This window comes from Pteronotus mesoamericanus, unplaced genomic scaffold (assembly GCF_021234165.1).
Source record: "Pteronotus mesoamericanus isolate MK-2021 breed Mesoamerican mustached bat unplaced genomic scaffold, CSHL_Meso_final contig_32, whole genome shotgun sequence".
Taxonomy (NCBI): Eukaryota; Metazoa; Chordata; class Mammalia; order Chiroptera; family Mormoopidae; genus Pteronotus; species Pteronotus mesoamericanus.
The window spans coordinates 7,991,108-8,008,590 of record NW_026555134.1 but is presented as its reverse complement, the minus strand read 5'-3'; the positions used below and the strand labels follow the sequence as shown (position 1 = coordinate 8,008,590).

Sequence of the window (17,483 nt, the reverse complement as noted above, 5' to 3'; positions counted from 1 at the left end):
ACTTTGCCTAAATGTTTGAGGGAAAAGGATGTGCATTATACATGGGTAGTGCCTGAAATGCTCTGCATCCATTCTTGTGTTTTGTAATTATTTGTTACATAAAATTCCTTGTGCCATAATACGTTGAAAAATATATGCTAAAATCCCTTTATAATACAAAATGCAAATACCTAAATATAAAGTAAATAAATAATTGAATTAAAAAATTAAAGTGAAATTTTTTTTCCTGAAAGTTTGTGCCAAATATGTGGCTGTGCATTATACACGACAAAATCTAGTAAATGCCTTCAGTGCCTGCTGAACACACTGAGGCAGATGGGCAAAATGCAGCTTCGCCCTTCCCCCCTTCTTCAGGGCCCAGAGCAAGGGCCACGCCCAGGGAGCCTCCGCCAGCCCCCTTTCGTTCATCTGCCTCCTCACGCCTCTTACATCTACCATTTCCACATCATGTAACTCTACACAGTCTTTTGTTCCACTAAGTTCTTGTGCTGCTTCTAATGCAACAGGCCTTGAATTGCTGTGAGCTGGTACTACCTCGGCCTCCTTGAAGAGAGAGGATAGCCAAGTGCTAAAAAGCACAGCCCCAGAAGTTGTCAGCTGGGACTCAGGGCCCAGCCCCACCATGTACAAGCCATGTGCCATGGAGAGAGTCACTGCCCCTGTCTGTGCCTCCCTTGACTCAAATGTGAAATAGAGATGATAGTATTGTTAAGAGGAATAAATGAGTTAATAGATTTAAAATTGTCAGGATGACAGCTATTCACAGTAGGTGCTATGTAAATTGTTTTCTTCTTCTTTTTTATAATACTTTCCTTTTCCACATGGTCCTGTCTCTACTGTCCAGGGGCTACAGTTGAGTGTAACGGAACTAACTAGGCAAGATGCACTACTAAATGGAGCATCTAGCTTAATATAAAAACTGTGACTTCAAGAGGTTTTCTTACTCTGCCTCTGCTGCTGTGACAAAGAATAGATATTTCCACAACCACAATGACGTTGAGGAGGCGAACCCGAAGCACTGACTGTATTAATCATTGTATGTGGTACCTGCTAGACCCTGTCCTAAGAGCCTGAGTCATTTTGTAAAGAGTGTCTCCCACACCTGGCCAAGCTGCAGAAAGGTGCCCTGCCTTGCAGACACCACTGGCTCCCTCCAACCGTTCAAGCAGGCTTAGCAAGTAGTAAATCTACAGGTTGTATTTTATAGCCAAAGTCTCACAAACTTTTAGTTCTAGTCAGTCACATTAGTGTCTGGGGGGGGGGGGGGGAAATCCATTCTCTCTAGAGAGAAGGCAAGCTCCATGAAAGAAGGAATTATTCCAGTTGTGTTTCCTTATTAAAAATGTATTGAATAAATGAATGAATTTGGTATCCGTTTGGAATAAAAGTATTCACAGTAATCCCCCACTTATCTGCAATTTCACTTTCCATAGTTTCAGTTACCCATTGTCAACTGCAGTCTGGAAATAGTAAATGGGAAATTGTAGGAATAAACAATTCATACATTTTATATCGAGCATCATTCTGAGTCGCGTGTTGAAATCCTGCGAGTCCCGCTCTGTCCAGCCCAGAATGTGACTCATCTTTTCGTCCAGCAACTCCACACCATCTGCGCTTCCACCTGCCCACAACTCCCATCCCGCAGTCACACAGTGGCCATCTTGGTTATCAAATCGACTGTCAAGGTATCACAGGGCTTGTGTTCAAGTCACCCTTCCTTTACCTAATAATGGCCCAAAGCTCAAGAGTAGTGCTGCTGGCAATTCAGATATGCCAACAAGAAGCTGGGAAGTGCTTTCTTTAAGTGAATATGTAAAAGTTCTCAACTTAATAAGAAAATAATCATATACTGAGGTTGCCAAGACCTATGACAAGAACAAATCTATCTGTGAAATTGTGAAGAAAAAAAAAATCGTACTAGTTTTGCTGTGGAAGCTCAACAGGCAAAGGTTAGGGTAACAGTGTGTGATAAATGTTCAGTTAATACAGAAAAAGCATTAAATTTGCGTGTGTCGTGTATTTAGTTGATGGCAACATGTTGTACCAGAAAGCATTAAGCCTATGTGAAGACCTCAGCAAGGGATCCCCTAAGACAAGTGACACCAAGCCATTTACTGCAAGTCAGGGATGGTTACACAGATACACAGAAATAGGTTTGATATTTTGTCATCTGACATCATCACAAGAAGAAGAAGGGTGAATACTAGTACAATAAGATATTTTGAAAGAGACCAAATTATTATTCTTCACATTATGATGTTAATAACTTTTATTAAAAGTATATTGTTATGATTGTCCTATTTTACTATTAGTTATTGTTGCTATTCTCTTACTGTGCCAAATTTATAAATAAAATTTTATCATAGGTATGTATGTAATGGAAAAAAGGGTATACATAGGGTTCAGTAGTATCTGTGATTTCAGACATCCACTGGGGGTCTTGGAATGTAGCCCCCATGAATAAGAGGGCACTACTGTACAGCAACAATAACTGCCATATCTATAACCTTTCTGTTTTTACTATCTGAATACTGGAAACAATTTCTTGATTTAGTTTTATGGCAATGGAAATATCACCCAATATGCTATTCCAAATATTACTGGTTAACCATGTGTATACCTATGTATACGTTTTAATTTTATCAATCAGAGACCGAAATATATTTTATGTTCAAAATTTTTCTCATTAATGTATACCGATTATAAGATCATTTGAAATTGAGTCCTTTGTCTCTGTTATTGCTGTCCTGCAGGGTTATTCAGAAATGACCATGCTTTATTCAATCATCTTGATGAACATTTTCAGTATTGCTATGTGCCCAGCATTATGCTAGACCCTGCAGAAATCAAGAGAAACACACACAGTCCCTGCCTTGAGTACTATACCATGCAGAATAGCTCACATACTAATGAATTTTGAGGTTAATGTGAGTGTTAATCACATATCCATAGGGACATCTTTTAATGGGAAGCCGCCCACGGTTTACTTATAAGATATTTGAGGATGGGAAAGTGGGCTTGTTTTATAAACGAATTAAGACAAAGAAATATCTACTTAATTTTTTAATTCTCATTTAAAATATAAAATGATCACATGACTTTTAAAATCATCTAGAAGTAATAAAATTTCTTAATAACTGTGAAATCAATAGAGTAAGCTTTATACTTACTTTTATTACCAGCATTAGTAAACTTCCATATTCCTTATTATTTCCTAGTTTATTCAGAAAATTCCAAGAGCATTCCCTGGGAAAGCTCACTGATTTTGCAGGTAATCTTACCAGTCAGTCCACCCTAAAAGGACAGGGGATGCTCTCTGTCACACTGGGATATTGTTAATCTCGCTAACCTTGCTCTCTGAGTCATCCCAGGGGCTAGAGGGCAAAAGCTACTTCACATCTTCGGGTCTATTAGGGCACAAACACCATTCATGTGCCTTTAAATGACCGTCATTCAACTTGGATAGAGGCCAGCATTATCTGAATAAATACAAGTGTGATCTCCAGTCCTTGGACAATTAGGTTAATTCTCTCAGCCCATGAGAAGAAAGCAAATGGTACTTTCCAGAAAAACCCAAAATCAGGCTGAAACTATTTTCCCCGTGAGCTTTTTTATTTTTTTCTTCCCATCCTCTCTGGTTTCTAAATCTCAAATTCCTTACCTAGTCTCTCTAGACCCTTAGTCCCCAGCTACCAGTGGCTATTTCCTGTATTCTCTTTTAATTGAACTCAAGACTACTTCGATTTCTCTTTCTCTTTTGCTTCTTTCAGCTGATATGTAGAAAATTGTATACAAACTAATACTCGCCTTCCTCAGTGTTTTAGTCTGAGCCTTTTGTTTATCCTGTTTCCACATCTTCCCTAGATCCATTCGATACATACAATGTTGCACTATTCTTTCCCTGTCTCAAAGATGATATTGCTATAACTGCCAGTATTCATTTATGATGACCAAACAACTGAGTTTACGTAATATGCCTTTTCTACATTCAAGAAGAATAGTTTCTATTCATATATGATTATGGTGGGAAAGATGGAATGATCCCCCACACAGCACTTTAAAACGAGCTAATTATTTTAAATTAGTTACAGTAAGTGCTAGGAAGATACATTTATTTCAAACCCTTCATTTTCCTGATTTCACAGAGGAATAGAATGCTACCTAAATGCACCGTTCCATTCTAGGAATAATGGTTTCTGTCGGGGGAGAATACTTAAGATGGCCTTTTTGTTTAACTGAACATTATAGTAGTTGTTGTATATGCACAGGTTGCTGCAATGGAGTCTGAGAGTAAGGAATGGAGGACGGTGGATTGTTGCAGGTGGTAATCTGGAAAACATATGGAATTCCTGCAGGAAATCGGAGAGGAAGTGAAAGAAGAACAAAAATGGGAGGGTAGAGCAGCCAGTGAAACCGGTGTTGAGAGCATAGCAGACAGTAGGAAATTCCAGGAGCAGGATGGCCAACTGTGTGTGTGTGTGTGTGTGTGTGTGTGTGTGTGTGTGTGTGTGTGTGTGAGAGAGAGAGAGAGAGAGAGAGAGAGAATTTTAAGAACGGGGATGTCTGTCTTTCAATTTAAAATTTTTATTGTTCCTATTCCATAAACCTCCCTTGTCTCTCCAAATTATCAGTAAAACCTCTTAGCACCCAAAAGCCTTGTATGAATGGAATTCTGTGGAAATGAGAACAAGAAGCCAGCTAGCTGGGTCTGTAAAAAGTACAATAGATACATATACTCCAGGTAGGATACTGTAATTTAAAGAAGCGGGAGCTCAGAGTCAGACGTTACCTGGAGAATTCAAGCCCAAGAGAACTCTCAGAGGTTTCATAAGGTCATTAACATTTCCACAGGTCCTGGAATGGGAGAAAGTGGTCCAGTATAATCTGGGTTTTGAGGGTGCCAGCTGATACATATGTGGATGACAGTAGTCACCATGCTCCAAACCAGCATCATTTTGTCCCATTTAAAATGTGGTGGCTAAGATACAGTATGGCATCCCAAAGGGTTTCTTTCCAGCACAGAAAAGAACATAGGACACTTCTCATTTCCTGGAACTTACTATATACTTCTATTAATGCTGTGAAAGCAACCTATGTTTACATCATGTATATCAGTCCATCACATGCTTATCTCATAGATTTCTTTTCATATGAACAAGCTAGATTCCCTCCTCCTCTCCCAAATCTGCACTAAAATATTTTATTTTATAATCTAAATTAAGATCTTATATTTTTACCTATTAAATTTCATCTTTTGGGTTTTCTTGGCCAGCATTCCCACCTGTTAAAATATTTTAGAGGTCTAATTCTGTTGTCCCTTGAGTTAGCTGCAGATTTGATCCATATGCCTTCACCCTGTAAGGAGTTGTAAGGTGTTGTGGAAAAAGAAAAGGAATATGAATGTCAAGCCCTGGGTTGTCGACCTTTATTTATGACTAGCTGGGTGTCCCATGAGTTAGGCCAGTTGCTTAACCTTTCTGAACCTCAGTTTTCCCACTTACAAAATCAAAAAACCAATCTCTGGCAGATTTGCCTCAGATTATTATTATGAAAATCAAGAGGGGGATATGTGTGTATAAATACACACAGTTGCAAAATCAGCCTTTTAAACTAAAATAATTGTCATTTAAATGTATGTACTAACATGCGTAACATCCCTATATTCTGTGAGGACAAGGTAACCCTGTCAATGAGACCATGAAGTATGTAGGGTCCTTTGGGGTGCCTGTGACGGGGGTGCTCAGGAGTGTCTCCTTCTGGGTGGGCACTTAATACACGCAATTACCCAACATTTACTTCTTGAGCATCTGCTATATATGGGGTCCAGCACAAATAACACCCCTGTTTTATTACATAAAAACCTTTTATTATAAAATCATAAGCATGTAATTCTGTAACTTAACAATATCCTGCACAAACACACCATATGACACTTTAGGTGAGATGTTCAAATTGCTGTCCATCCAGTGCAAGACATTCACGTACCCTACCAACCACACTTAATGCTGCTGGATCCTGTATATATATCAGACTGAAGGCGCCACGTGCTTAACATAAAAAAATTAGTGAGACACCAGTATCTTATCTCAATCCTCTGATGAGAAATTCTAAAAGATGAAAGGGAAGGGGAGAGTTCAGCCACTAAGAGCTAATATTTACAATTATTGCTCTCCTTTAAAAAGGAAAAGGGCTGTTTCTCTGCTCTTATCAGATAAAAAGAAGAAAAAGGGGTCATTTCCATCTGACTCAGGGAAAAGAAAAAAAAAAAAACCAGAAAACCTGTAATTCTCTCAGTAGATCTTATTACTTCTAAGCTATCTTTACACTTCTTTGTTTTCTGGTATACACAGAGAAAAGAAGCAATCACTTGAGCTAATTTTTTTTTTTTTTTTTTGAAGACTAACTTCTTTCCAGTGATTACTTTGATCTAAAGAGATTCCCTGAGATTGAGTCTCAGAAATGGCAAATAAAATATGGACAAGCGATTCCATCCCCCAGAGGTTCTCATTGAAATGGCCTGGGGTGAGGCCTGGGCACCAGCACGGAAATCTGCCGTGCGGTCCCATTTGGAATCGCTGTCTGAGACTTGACGTCACAGCAAAAGGTTAGGCTGAATGCTCTCTAGCGGCGGATCCCACGATACAATAAAGGAATACGAACATCTTAAAACTCTTACAAAACTATCTTGCATCCTGGTTTGTTTTAAGGTCTCTTTAAAATTGTTACCTTAAATATTTTTATTCTTGCTGTTGAATTTTTAAATACAATTTGGGGAGGGTGGTAAGCAATGAACGTTTCCATTTGAAAGCTCAAGAGAAAATAACCACCTCAGAAAAAAACACCCACCTGATGATTTAAACCACATGCATGTCACCTTCTGCATGTTTAATTAAACTGCCATGTAGTATCCCTTTTGAAGGATGAATTTTCTCCTTTGACAAAGGTTTTACTGTCATAATTAAAACTGTCAAGTGATTGTGATGTCACACCTCTAAAATAAAAACTCAGTGTTGCAGCCTCTGAACCAAAAGCATAAGAGCAGTCAATGGAAAACAGATGTTCATCCTGGTGGGTGTTCAAAACAATTTTTTGAAGTCAGATGTCTCTGTATGTGTTTGCACAGTTTCAAAACACAGACTCAAGCTAAAAGTCTATATATCTAAATGCTCACCAGTTTGGTATGGTAATGTTAATTAGGCAAACAGCATGTTGTTAAAATCGACTATTTGATTAATTGATCTTTTCCTCCCTTTATTCCTACAGAGTTCTTAAACATCTAGGTTAACAGAAGATCTCTACATTTTTAACACAAACTCTCCCTCTTATTAAAGACTTCACCCAACTATTTCCAAAAGAGGGGAGTGGTATTCCATTTTTAAGGAAACTATGTCTCACAATTTATCTCAATATTTTGGTGAAAGATACAAAACCAAAAATATCCATCAAATGGCTATTCATTTTTAGAGAAGGTAACTATTAGACATTTCTGGCCATCCATTTACTGAAAATATGTGAGTTGGAGTTTAAAAAACAACTTTCTAACATTCAGAAAACCAAGAGATTTTTATATATCTTATTTTTGGTAGCAATTGGCAAAAGGCAAAAGACCATGAAATTTTATCCCCAAAATGAAGTTGATGATATTGCTGATAATAATTCATTGATGTAGAATTACATTATTTACAAAACACTTTCATACATATATTCCTCCCAATATCTTTGTGTAAACATTTCATAAGTAGAGAATATAAATCTGAGTAATTAAATAACTTATCTGTTAGCCATAGAGGATACAAAACATTGAGGCTAAAACCCCGGGTTCGTTTCTCTCGAAGCCCAGTACCATTTCTCCAGTATCAAGACATCTTATTAAACACATAGGTGAACTGTGGGCCTAGGATTCGAGAGGACGGGGAAACGGCATAGACGATGAAAGGGAAAGAGGAGGTCCCCAGGGATAATCCAAACTTAAAAGGGATGGCTTTCCTCTGGCTGTGCCAGTGTGAAACTGTAAAATCTTCATCAAAACAGAAAATGAAAACAAAGAAAAATGTAAAATTCATACTTCCATCACACCATTTCATGGAGAGAATTACCATATCCAAGCCATCTGAGCTCCCACAAGCATACAAATATTTTAGTTACTGTAGTTCTGTGTTCTTTTGGGATAAAATAGAATAAAATTCAGTGAGACTCACAGGAAAAGCCACATGTGAAACTGAATCAAAATTGGTTTCTTTGGCAAAATGACAAAACGCAGTACGTCAGTCCCTAGAACCAATCTGGACTTCAAGCGAGAAATATTTATGAGCTTCTAAAGAGCCACTAGTAGAGTCTCCACAAGCCAGACACTTGCCTGAACTTCGGAGTCTTCATTCATCATTCACTGTGTGAGTGCACTCTTTTGTACCTTTACTAATCACACTGGGCTCAAAATCAAATTTCTGCTATGCAAGCAAATTATTCTCATTTACAGGAAGTCAGTATTTTTGTCTGCTAAGAGGCACATGTCATGAACTCTTCACCTATTAGTTTGGCTTTGATTTTCAGTTTGATATTCTGTCCCCAAAACATGCTCTTTCATTGAACTGTAATGCTTAACGTACAGGCCACCATTGTTTTCTGGAATAAATGGTTTCTAACACTTCTTATTACTAATACTGATATACACATCTTGAATTAATGGCGAATTTGTCAGTGCTGGTATGTAGCTGCTACAAAGTTCTCAAATCCTTCAGGAAGTTTTACATTTTATAAGTCCAACGACAGAAATTTAGAGTTATCTATGCACTATTATTTGTGTTGTTGTTACATATTATAAATTTTTGTACCTCTTACAGACTTATGACAAACATTGTTTCCCAAAAGACTATTCATATGTATTCTTACACTGGCCTGTGTAGGAGAAAGTTCAGTCAATGTATTCTTGTCCAACCTAGATAATCTATTTTTTAAAATCTCTATTAATTTAACGATAAAATATAAATCTATATTTACATTCTTTGAATATTGATTACATTTAAAAATGTTTATCAGTCTTTCGATTTTTTTCTTTTGTGAATTGTTTACTCGGGTTCTTTGCCCATCGGTTCAGTAACTGAAAGAAACTCAAGGCTAAAATTAGGAAACTACTAGCTATATATTTTTTTCACTTGCTTAAAAACTGAGAACGTGGCCTCATTAATAAAAAGGATTCCATGAGTACACATCATAACTACAGACTTGGGAGTCACAATTTCTTGTGTGCAAGCAGCAGAATTCTCAAGTACTTTGCACATAAGTTAAAAAGGAATTCAGTAAAATTTCAAAAATAGTAACTATGGCTGATGAATGTATTGTCTACTCTTTTTTAATAGTTTATTTTTATTGTATTTTTTCCATTACCACTTAGCCCCCTAATGCCCTCTTCCACCTCCCCCCTCCGCCTACTCCTCCACAATCATGGCATTCAAACAAAAAAGAGAATGAATTTATTATCTACTCTTTGAAGGATGAGTTATGCATGTGGATTAAAGTAAAACTGAAGATAGTTTGTTAGGATTTTCAAAGGCCTTTGACAACAGTTCAGATTAAAAATAGTTTTATTTTGCAATGCTTTGATTTCTTTTAATTGAATCAGGAAGTGTGAGACACATTTCTAACTTGCTAAAAAAGAAACATCAGGCAATATGAATCATGGATTTAAAGCAGCCTTTCCACAGATAGAGAACTGATTTGGAGGTAGGAAACCAAGGACAAATCTACACTAAATGACATAGAATTAAACAGTATTGTTCTCATATGACCAATGCTTAAAATCTATGTTTTTAATATAAATATACATATTAATATTATAATAATGATTTGGAAGAGGAAGTATGAAGTGACATTTCCAATTTGCAGATAACATTAAGCTCCTATGAGTTTTCTTTTTGAGTGGGGAGGAGATGAGAAGTTGGCTTGTTTGGTTTTTGAGTTGGCAGAAAGAGGCAAGTAGATTTAAATGTGGACAAGTGTGAGATTATATGTTTAAGGAAGTTTAATATTGCAAAATAATGAATCCCTGGAACTTAAGACCTTACACCACCCACTTGGTACATGAGCTGTGCATACAAACTGACTAGCAAAAAATCCACCCAGTTCAATAGCTACGTTTTCCTGATTGGAAACTCAATGACAAGCATTATCCTTGTCATTACAAAGCACAGCACACCTATAGTAAGAAAGCTGTGGAGATCTTAAGAGAAAAATTAAAAGCTAATAGTCATTATATATTTAATACATGTTAGGAATCATGCTAATACCTTGCATGTTGCATGGACTTATTAAAGCCACACACCATCCTTATGAGGTCAGTTACTAGTGTCATTGGTCCATTTTAAAGATGTGAAAACTGAGTTACAGAGATATTAGGTTATATCACTCAAGCTTGCCCATGAATGAGTGAGAAGTTTGGAACTGAAACCAGCCTAAGAGTTTATCCTTTTCTGCCCCCATATGTGATCAAAGGAAGAACCATTTCTGTGAAGGGACCTGAAGGGACCAGGAAGAGGGCAAGTCAGTCTGGAAAGAGAAAGCCACGTAAGGGCTCTTATAACCATCTACAGAAAGTAGCGGTGGATAAATTTAAGGCAAATAGTGTGCTAATGCTAAGAGAAGGTAATTCCTTTATGAGTCATTAATGTAAGCGAAACAGTATTTGCCTCTATGGAGAATGATTTTGAGTGCCTTTTCTGTATGTTACTGTATTATATGCAATGATGCATGTATCATAAGAAAAAGCATAAACAATGAAAATGCTTAGTTCATTTTTCTGGTGTCCAGTCTTCTAGTGAATTGTGTGTGAAAGAGCCAAAAGAAAAAAACATACAGCTCTATCATTATTAAGTGTTTCCCCCATTTCTTTCCAATGAATTGAACTTGTTGCTACACTCCAACTGCCTGTAATAATTGCAGCGTGGATATATGTATAATGCTGCATTATATGTATAAGGGGTAGGGGCAGAGCCTAGAGAAAGGAGCCACAGAATCTGAAGACCACTAAAGCTGCTCCGGAGGGTGGAAGCCTGAGAAAAACCCATAGCAGGTTGCAGGTTTTCCATAGCCAAGAAGGAGGGCGATAACCTGGAACTGCTTAGTGAGGAGGCGGATAGTCTGCTGCGGCTGGAGCCACTTCATTCAGACCGGTGCATGGCAGCCAGCCTTCTGTTGACTCTGCTTGCTGGGAAAACTTGCTTCTCCCTGGGCTTCTTCCAGAGCAGCCACAAGGCTACATTCAATTCTTTTTCAGAAGTCTCAATCTGACTATTAGAAGGAAGGATTCAATATGAGCAGATCAATCATCCCTTTCTCTGCTTTCTGTTATACAGTTAAATTGGGGGTGAGGAGGATCACCATAAGAATAAGAAGGCCAGCTGTTCCATTGCTGAATAGACCTGCCAAGTGTAACAGATTTGGAAACAAATGCAGTTCATTCCAAGGCAGTTGATTCAATCCTTCATTATCCATCTATGTATTCAGCATCATGGCCTATCTTGACACCTTATTAATAATTTATTCAAAAGCTTAGCTCTGTATAGCATAGCTATTAAGAGCTAGGAACACAGTCAAAAAGACAGGATCAGTTCCAGGCTCAGATGCAAACTGGTTGTGTGACTTGAGACACATTATTTAACCATCTCAAATCTCCATTTCATTTTTTATGAAATGGGGCTAGAACAACCTTAAAGGTCAGTACTATAGAGTCAAGAGAAAATGCTTAGCAAACCTCTTAGCAAAGTTCCAAATTGATATTATGTGCTCATGAATGGCAGTTCATATTATTAGTACTTCTTAAAGTAGGGAACGTCCAAGAAAGTGAAGTATTTTCCATCTTCTGCTCACAAATATTTTCCATTTCCTAAAAATGGACTTTCTGGATGTAGAATTCCTGGGTGAGAGTAAGCAGAGTACACAGCAAGATGCTTCCAGTATGTGCAAATTAATCTCTTGGTAGCATGAATTTACAAAGCCAAAAATATCTATCCCACACATGACCTTCAAACCCTTACCCTCTGCTGTTCTTTTAGTCATACTAAGTCATATCTAAGGGGAAGATATGGCTAATCATGGCCTATCTTGACACCTTATTAATAATTTATTCAAAAGCTTAGCTCTGTATAGCATAGCTATTAAGAGCTAGGAACACAGTCAAAAAGACAGGATCAGTTCCAGGCTCAGATGCAAACTGGTTGTGTGACTTGAGACACATTATTTAACCATCTCAAATCTCCATTTCATTTTTTATGAAATGGGGCTAGAACAACCATGATAGGCCATGGCTAATTACCAGACTTCACATCCTCATGGAAAGTAGCTTAACAAAAAAAGACTTGGAAAAGTACAGAGATTTGTGCCTGAGAAAAGGGCGTGATTGGAAGAGTTTCAAAGTTCAGGGCACTTCCTTGGTGCTCTCTTGCCTCTAAAGTATAGGGTGCTCCATACTCATTTGTGACTAAGGTGTAAAGTCTAAAGGAAGTGAACCACTGCAGCCTACAGATGGAGGATACAGTTGTTTTATCCTCCATCTGGCTAGCTACCTCACACAGACTGGAAGGGCCAGAGGTGGTATTTATTTCAGTCATCCTGTCCAGGAGGCATCAATTTTCAGTGGACACTCAACTCCTGTTTCCACTTACTACTTGTTCACTATATGTTGCCCTGTGGACTTCTATGCATTGAGGATGTCACAATAGATCAGAGTCTATTTCAAAACAGAATGACTATTAAACTCTCTATTTTTTGTGTTTCTCTACGTGCATGCTAACTTTGAAACCTAGAGCCATTAAACATATCCATTAATTCATTCTAGACATAACCAATATATTGAACTAGTACCTCACAGAAAGTAAACAAGTCTCAATGTATTATTCTCATCCACTGTTCCTTTAAGTTTATACCGTGGTACTGAGACTCTTCTCTTCTCCCTGGATGCGAACTGTCCTCTTTTAGATAAAACTCCCTACATTCGCCTGGGCCCCCTGCAGCTCCTTTCTGCATGCGCCACCTGTGCGCGCCCCACATCCCTGGTTCCACACACTGGGAGAGAAAACATATCAATGCTTCTCTGACTCAGAGGGACTCAGAGCTTCTCCCCCCAATAAAATTTCCCAGGAGAATAGTGCACTGCAGAGTAGTGCACTTTCTCAGCCGCACTTAAGCACCAAGGCTCTGTGGACCCCATGTGCAAGGAGCACATTTCAGAGTTGCGGAAGTGGCCCTTCCCTCATCACTAGGCTGCTGGTCTGGAGAAAGCACCCTCTCTCAGCCCGTTCACGAATCAGGGCATGTTTGGCAACAGCTGTCTCCAAACGAAAGTCCTGACCAGTTTTTCCTGTCTCTGCAAACTCTGACCACTGTTTATATCCTTTCTAACCTCAAGGGCTCAAGAGTCTTGAAACTGGTTCTTCATTGTTATCTTTGAAAACCCCTATGTGTGGATTTGTCTCATACTCACACGGGTACCTGATATCTTCCACGCTTGTACTTCTTTTGAGGCAGAAGCCGGAAGAACCCCATTCTGGAAATCCTATTACATAAGTGAAAATGGAATTTCTTTGGAATGGCATTTATTGTCATGATGCCAGAGTTCATCATAATCAGCATTACAAAGGAAATACCAGAGGAAGCAATAATGATCTGCCATTTATTGTAAAACATGACCTAGGTGTGTCTGCTTTCTGTGTTTACAAAATGACAAGGTTAACACTGTAATGTAACTTTCCACATAGCAACTGAAGTCACAGACTAAGAGCTTACTGCAGGACTAGATTAGAATGGTTGGACTATCCATATGATTTGATTTATTCTAAAATAGCTCCATATAGTTCCAACATGATGCTAGAAATTTCCCCTTTAACTCACCCTGAATCACAAATGCCTTTGGCAACAAAAGCAGATATTTTTTCCAGAAGAATGCAGTAAAGTGCAAAAGGAACTCTGGATTTTCAGCTATAGCAAGGTTTTCACAACTCTTTTTAATTGCCCATAAAATATCTGCCTTAAGATTATTTTCCTATGAAGACTTTAGTCTCTACAAGCTTGAATTAGTTACATGAGTTAGCCAGCCAATGCCACACCAAGACTAAAAGAAAGGAAATGGAGAAGTTCAGGACAGTTTTGCTGAAAAGAGGGGTCAGTAAGAGTATAGAGCAGGGGTATTTACCCAACCTTTCTGATAAATGATTCAGAAACTATGTTTTCTAAACTGGTAAAGTATGGCCTAACCTTGATAATTGATTATAATTTTGATCATTAGAAAATAGAATCGTATCAAAATTCAAATGTAGTTGAAATATTTTAAGATAATGTTTAAACATGCATGTTTCTAATGAATAAACATTATTGTAGTGGTAACAGCCACTTTTAGAGAACCTGGAGTCTCTTAAATAAAGTGATATATAAACCAGTGAATGTTACCTACTTATTTTTAAAAATATTTAAGTCCGTATGAAATGTAAATAGCAACATGCTTTTGTAAATATTTTTACCCATTTTTTTACAACTTTTACAAATTTCAACATACATTTCATCTATAAAAGGTACCCTCTGAATGCAGTTTAGGTATAAAATGAAGAAGTAGGATTATTGATACAGCAACTTCCCATCAGGCATGAACTGAAACAGGTTATATATAGAATGTTCTTTCTGAGGACCGATAACTAGATTTGTAGCCTGCTTTGAAACAAAATAGTTAAGGTATCCTAAATTAAATACATGACCTAAAACGCAATCCCCTCGCATCTATAAAGCCATTCACTTGCTCTCCACAATGACACCCATCACTTTACACAGTCCTGTAAGCACAAAGTCCTTCTCATCCAGTAAAACTGCGGCTGGGCAGGAGGCAGACAGTAGAGAAAGTACTAGATCTGTACACAATGTTGAGAGTGTAATCTGAAATGACTCAGCAATTTCTAGCCTCAGGTTTACACATAATTTGAAACAGACATTTCTTTTGAAACTTCTCTAAAAGCTTTACTTAAACTGGAAGACAAAGAGTACACCTATCGGAAAGAAATTATTCTTAGTAATTAAAATGAAGTAAATGATAGTAAAATAACTGAAGTGACTCCTAGTACCTCCCAGGTCGTATCTGTTCCCATAGTACCTGTTTCTGTGATCAAGTCATCGGAGGTCAGAGAAGAACCTCATTAAACTGTCCAGACATTCATTTAACCACCATGTGTTGAGTATCTAACAAGTGCCAGGTACTATATTAAAAGATAGGAGTATTAACATTATGGAAAGCAGATCCAATCCTATCCCCATGGAACTTGAAGCCCTTAATACACTTTCACAGAAAGCTGATTTGCCATTTGGATATCCATGCTAGAAATGGACAAAGATTTTATTCTGTAGAAAAATTGTAACACACACACACAATATTCTAGCATAACTAGGCTGATGATTATTGTGTTGTTAATTATTTGTGTCAACCTAGTTGGGCTAAAGGAGGCCCAGATACCTGGGGAAACAGTATTTCTGGCTGTGTCTGTGAGACTGTTTCCAGAAGAGGTTAGCATTTGAATCAGTAGACTGAGTAAAAAAGATCCAATGGGCTCTGGGCCTGAATAGAACAAATACATGGAAGAAGGGTGAATCCTCTCTTTATTCTTGAGCTGAGATAATCATCTTCTCCTGCCCCAGGACATGAGAGTTCTTGGTTCCCAAGCCTTATAGACTCCAGAACTATAGCAATATATCACTCCACCCATTTTTAGGCCATCAGCCTCACATAGGGAGTTAGACCATAGCCTCCCCTGGTTCTAGACCTTCAGACTTGGGTTGAATTATACCAGTAACTTTCCTTGCTCTGCAGATTGCAGACAGCACATCAGTAGTACACTGTGGCATATCTCAGCATCAGTAATCACATGAGCCAATTCCCATAATACATTTCTCTCATTCTCTACACACACATACACACACACACACATCCTATTAGTACTTTTTCCTCTGGAGAAACCTGACTAATATATACAGAATGCTATAGTCTGAATATTTGTGATCCCCCAAAATTCATATGTTGAAAACTTAATGGCCAAAGTACTAGGAGGTGGAGTTTTTTAGGACTTGATTAGGTGATGAGGGCAAAGCCCTCATGCATGAGATTAGTGTCTCTTTTAAAGAGATCCTAGAGAGGTCTCTCACCTATCCACCATGTACAGACACAGAGAGAACTCTGCAGTCTGCAACCTGGAAGAGGTCTCCCACCAGAGCCCTGCCATGCTGGCACCCTGATCTTGGACTCTCAGCCTCCAGAACTGTGGGAGAGAAATTTCTGTTATTTATAAGCCGCCCAGTCTGTGGCATTTTCTTATAACAGCCCGAACTAAGACAGTTATGATTCATTTGCTCTGCAAAGCACAGTTACGTGCAGTAACAGAGGAAGTACTGTCCGTGAAAAAGCAAGAAAACACATGTGCAGTCGAGAGGGAGGCATGTCAGGCGACAGTAAAACCCATGCAGGCCCTGCCGAGGATGCAGTCCTATAGGGTCCTGTGCTCCTAGGCCTCCCTAGAGGAGCCAGTGGAGGCCATCTCACCTCTGGGACCCTTTTTCCTAAAGTTGCCACATACAGATGCTGGGAAAGTTACTCATCAATAAGCAGGCCATGTGGTAAGGGCTGATAAGCAGATGACCAGTTTTCAAAACTCTTCTTTAGTTAGAAAAAGGAAGTTAGAAACATATTCATAAACTTCTTTCTTAACATATTAAAGAGTTTCATTCATGATACAATTGACAGATTATTCAAACTTTTATTATTTCCCAATGCCTTAAAGGGGATTGCCAAAGTTTATTTTTCCTTGAACTAAAGGAGATCCCATCCATCGGTATTTGAGTGGACTGGTCCATCTGAAATGGAATCTGTATTGAGATTCAGCATGTACACACTTAACTATCTCAGGAGAAATGTTAGCGGAAAGAACAAAAGCTGCCATAACCCCTTCCCTCTGTTAATCAACAGACATTTCCACATAATAATAATATTTAAAATAAATGTCTTTGATCAGCACTTTGCGCTTTACATACCACTTTTACAGACATTGCCTAAGCACTTATCCTCCTAACAACTGATTTATTATTTTATAGTTTTAAAAAAAGTACTGGGACTTAGAGAAGTTAAAAGATTGGCTCAAGGGACATGCAGATAATAAAATAAACAAGAAGTCAAATCCAGTACTTCTAACTTCAACTATGGTTTTGCTCTCCCAAACTACCTCCTACTATGTGCTAAGAACATCCTTCCTACAGGCACTCAATATCTGTTCAGTGTGTTTTATGTTTCTGACACAGTACTAGGTAATTTACGTATATGTTTTCTAAACCTTACAATACTTAAAGTAGGAAACAGAGGCATGAGAGTTTAAGTAATGCCTGAGATTTATTCATTTAACTATTCGAAATCATTCAAGGGGGCTTAGAGATGTCAGTGTTTCTAGGCATTAGGGATATAGTTATGA

General features: G+C 38.1%; 1 protein-coding gene across 3 annotated transcripts in view; it reads left to right on the top strand.

Annotated features, from left to right (window-relative positions):
* The window catches only part of PALLD (palladin, cytoskeletal associated protein), a 348,613-nt gene that overhangs the window by 44,193 nt on the left and 286,937 nt on the right, over positions 1–17,483 (top strand). The gene's annotated exons all lie outside the window — the stretch shown is intronic.